Below are 4771 nucleotides of genomic sequence, written 5' to 3'. Positions count from 1 at the left end.
GCACTTCCACCAGGAGCAAGGGTGCCAAAGGTGGGCACAGGGAAGGAAACCTGCTTCTCAGCACCAAAACAGGCACCCACGAGCCCCTGGGAAAACTGAGCTCTCACCTTGCCTCCCCTGGAGCATTGACATCTGCTGTTTGCAATAAACAAACCTTTCTATGGCATTCCCTACACTGAGTAACACTGATTGGACAGAACCACAGAGAACTGCGTGGCAATCACTGACACGTGTCTGAAACATTGAGTTTTGTGCTGAAAAACACAGCAATTGCACTGAGTGACTTTGGCAGTTCAGGGCTGCAGGAGGAAGATGTGTGTGTGTCCCAAAGGGAATTTTTTTCTGTCTGCCTCCTGGTGCAATCTGGTGTGCTCTGAAAGGAAAAAGCCTCCAGATTCTTAATCTTCAGGAGATCTGTGAAGTGTCAGTAATAAGTCATCTTTGGCAGGCATATCCTAGCAGCATCCAGGGAGAGGAGAACATCATCCGAGAAGAGAAATCGTTTCAGCCTGACTCTGCTACGACTCCAGCAAGTCTGAAATACCCACAAGGCCTCCCCTCCCACCCCTCCTCAGATCAATCCTGACCCTGTCTTGGATGAGATACCCCATTTACACCCAGGAGTGAGCTGGCTCTTCTGCAGACCCTCAGTGCTTCCCTGCAGCTCTCAGTGAGGACGAGCACTTGCCACAGCAGCTGGGAGACCTGGGATGGGGATGGTACAAATCTCAGAGGTGATCCCAGGCTGCAGCAGATCAAAGGCACTGGCTGACAAAACCTACACTGGAATCAGGGGTACTGCGGGTTCAGTTCGCCATGGTAATTAATTACCTAGTAACTGATCTCATGAAACACACCTTTCATTACCCAGAGGCCAATGGCAAATGCCAGATCCTGCCCCTACAACCGCTGACTAAAATACTCTTCTGGGCACCAGCAGGACAGGCAGCAGGACTGGTGTCCCCGGTCCCCTCCTGCAGCTGAGGGGCAGGAGGTGGGTGTCCACCTGCCTGGGAGGGCAGCTGGCTGCTGGCAGAGGGACCGGGCAGCCCCTGGCACCCAACACGGGTCACGGGCCAGCCCAGGTCACCAGGACACAGCTGCTCAAAGAGCCAAATCCAACAGCACCGTGCCAGGAGGGACCTGGGGGTGCGAGGGGCATCGGGAGCGGCCACTGCTGATCTTGGGAGCGGCACAAAGGCTGAAGGTATTTAACCCCCTGCAGAGCCCCTCCGAACCTCTTCTGAGCCCTGGAACTCAGCAGCTGGAGAAACAGCGGGTGTTTGCCTCCCTCTTCTGCAGGGGATCGCTTTCAGCTGACTCTGGTAGAGCCACTGTGACTGAAACAACAGGTTACTCCGGGTGAGTGACGGGAGGGGCTTGAATTTGTTTTAGTAAGACAAGAAAAATGTTCTCTAGGTTTTGTTTAAGCCCTATTTGCAAAACTGATTGCTACCGGGTTGGTTTCCATCTATTAATACGGGTGGAAAGGGAAGGCAAACTGGCCTCCTGCTGTCTGCAAAACCTGGATTTAATTTGCTCTTGTACTGCTAGGCAGTTACTTTGGACAATATAAATATAAAAGCCCGATTTGCTAAGAACTCCATAAGCTGTCACATGCAAAATAGCACAGTACATTACCCTCCAGATATTTCTGGCAGAATTACATGAGAGATCTAAGGCTGCCATTGACAAACCTGATGATAAATATCGAGAAACATTTTTTACCAAACACACAGACATGATGAGACAGGTGTCAGGGAGGTTACCAGCAGCGATGGTTGTGAGGAGGAGGACAGCTCGTGTGACAGCAGTGCTCTGACAGACAGGCAGCCATCCCGGGCACCAGGCTGAGCTGGCTGTCCCTGTCCCTGCTGCCCCTGACCCCTCCTCACCCCATCTCCCCGCAGGAGTGGGTTCGTCCACATTAAAAACCCTTGGACTTGATGAAGGAGGACATACTCTACGTGTTGGACTTGGGAACAAGGACACACAACCTGTCAGCAGTGTTTGGAGACATACAGGTAACGGCAGGGACAAAGCCAGGCAGCATTCCCAGCCCCACAGCTCTGCCCTCCCATCCTGCTGGGACTCTGCAACCCTGGGCAGTCCTGGAAGGAAGGGTGTCCATCCTTATTATTTTGGGCAGAAATCCCATTAGAAAATTATCCTTTTAAAAACCTGTGGTTCCCTAAAACCTTTTTTTATATTGGTCCTTATACTAGTGGGCAGACAGAGGAAGCATTTGTCCAATCTATCTAATCATCTACTGGAGACAAGGGGAAGAGGTGGTTGTATTTTTAGCTGAGACCTGCTGTCAGAACCAGCCTGTCATGACTGCTTTCCTCTTCCATTTTAAATCAGAGCATTTCCCAGTGTCATGGGGGAGAGCTCAGGGGCAGAGCTGCCCAGCACAGCCGATGCCACATGCCAGCTCCTGTGCCCCAGGCAGCTGGACCAGCAGTGCTGCCCTTGCAGTTACATGCTGGTCCCCCTCCTATGCTCCGGGAGCATTTTTTCTTCTAATATGTAAAATTTGTCCTTTTTCTCCCTGACTGTATGACCTCCATGTCATCAGCAGTGCTTGCTAATTGCAGTAGGCACCGTTGATAGAATAAATTAAACAACAAGCTACTCCAACATCTGGTTTTGCTTTGCTGTCAGTAGGAATGCTAACAGCTTAGATTTGCTGAATTATTTTACATTTCCTGGGACTGATACCCAAGTACGTGCAAGCTGTACATCTGTCTGGGCCTCTGGTAGTCACAACCTTGAAGGAGTGACAGTTTGGTTTCAACATTAATTCCTGGTTTTGAGACCCTCAGTTGCTCTGATGTCCCCCTGCAAGGCAGCTCTCTGGGGAGAGGTGTCCAGTGCCACATTACGACTGAGCCTTGGCTCCTCTTGCAGCTTTAGAAGTCCCAACACATTCCTGTTGCACACCCATGTTGTCTGTGTCAGGGGGTGTTTGCCCTGTCCATGCAGAAGGAGCTGCTGGGTGATGGGGGGGACCTGGCAGACATCTGCACCCCATGGACTGGGCTGGGCCCTGCTCCCCATCAGTGTGGGTCCCCAGCACCCCCAGCCCTGCCTTCCCATTCCCACAGGGACCGCCTCAGGATTCTTCCCTCTCTTCACTTTTCAGCCATGGCTGCCAGCACAGCCCAGGGTAAAGCTGCTTCTGTTTGACTGGTATTTCTCAGCACCCAACATGCTCAGTTTAAAAAGCATCCTATTGAATATAAACATGTGTGTTCTGCTCAGCTCGGCAGCCTGGAAATGCAAGAGGAAAGGAGCACTTCCCAACATGCATGACCCGCGAGACATTGCTGGAAGTGTTGCACTGATATGTGATCTTAAGTAAAAACCTTGCTTTATTATTAATTATTCTTTAAGAGCAGGACAACGTCTGGCACTGCACAAAGCAAATGCAGGCTGTGCTGGTGGGTGCTTATGTTCCTGCCACCATTTCTTCAGGCACAAGATTAGTCTTAAACCTGATTCACAGGAGATGGTGTCACTCACACAACAGAGCACATGTTTGCTCTCTAACAAAACCAAACCAAACCTGACTGGCAGGAAAGCTGGAGGGAAACAACTTGACAGGATCCAAGAGGAGAAAAATCCCATGAGTTTTCTATCCCCCAGTGTGTCAGCAGTTGTGACACAGCTGGAGGAAAAGCCAGAGCTGACCTCTTGGCTGTGCAGCAGGTTTGCACTAACACAGAAGCCATCGACCCCTGGGCTTGTCCCTCTGAGGGGACAAGAGGCAGAGCACCCAGACAGCTTTTCCCCCCTACCCCCTTCAAATGCTTCATGCAGAGCAGCTGCCAACATCACATTTTAGCAAGTTGCTTAGAAACACAAATTAACTCAAACATACCGGAGGCAGGAGCACAGTTTCCTGCTTTGAATATTTACAATGAGAATAATTTTTTTAGGCACTGGCAAATAAGTCAGGCTGGTGTTCCAGAATAACAACATGAAAAAAGTTTTCATATTTAAAACACAATACAAGCCTAACAGACCATCAGTCTCACAGCCAAATGAAAAGAGACAAAGCAACATGGAAACTGACTGCATACGTTAAATTAACTGTACTTCCGCACAAGCTTCCTTCAGGTTTTTGAAGATGACAGCAGCAAAATCAAAAAACATCTGAGGCATTTGTTGTGGGAAAAAACAACCACCACGCCACCAAACACCTTGTGTTTTTAGAGGCAAAGCTGAGGAAAAGGATGTTGAAAAGCAAAGTGAAAAGGCAGCTGGAGCAGCCTCACTGAAATTCCCCAGCAGCAGAGTACAAGCAGGACACAGCAAGGGATGCAGAGCAGCACATGTTGTAAGGACGGGACAAGGGGAAGGCCTTGGAGTATTCAGCTATTGGGATGCTTTTGTGGAGACACCATTTGCAGGCCTGATGTGTGTCCCCAGGCAGCAACACCAGGTCTGCTGATAAGAGCCTGAACAGCTTCAAGGGGAGAGGGAGAGGGTCAGACACTTTACCTGGGCTGGCTACAGAGCCCGAGATGAGCTCCCCTGCCTCAGAGAAATGACTGTTGGCCTCATCAGAAGAAAGGGGACACAGCACAGCTCTGGGCTTGATGCAGTCACATACCTGTCACCTGTCACAGCACCGTGGGGAATGGCATTTTTCTTCTCTCTCCTCCCAAGAGCACGGGATGGGCACCCCTTCCATTTCCATCCCTTTGCTGATCAAACTGCTGCACCGTGCGGAGTGCTGGGACGTTGCCAGTACCTGGTCTGGCAC

At 50.5% G+C, this 4771-nt stretch overlaps 1 long non-coding RNA gene across 2 annotated transcripts; it reads left to right on the top strand.

Moving 5' to 3' along the window:
• Window positions 1–1068: 1068 nt before the first annotated feature.
• LOC139797245 (uncharacterized) lies at window positions 1069–2537 on the top strand. Of its 2 annotated transcripts, none has more exons than XR_011726363.1 (4): window positions 1069–1207; window positions 1303–1362; window positions 1911–2024; window positions 2365–2537. It is a non-coding gene; the product is annotated as an uncharacterized lncRNA (long non-coding RNA). The 2 variants fall into 2 exon arrangements; XR_011726364.1 differs by having other exon boundaries at window positions 2226–2537.
• Window positions 2538–4771: the final 2234 nt, after the last annotated feature.

The sequence above is a fragment of the Heliangelus exortis genome, chromosome 6 (assembly GCF_036169615.1).
Source record: "Heliangelus exortis chromosome 6, bHelExo1.hap1, whole genome shotgun sequence".
Taxonomy (NCBI): domain Eukaryota; kingdom Metazoa; phylum Chordata; class Aves; order Apodiformes; family Trochilidae; genus Heliangelus; species Heliangelus exortis.
Note: the sequence above shows the minus strand (reverse complement) of the source record. Positions and strands in the feature narration are given on the sequence as shown.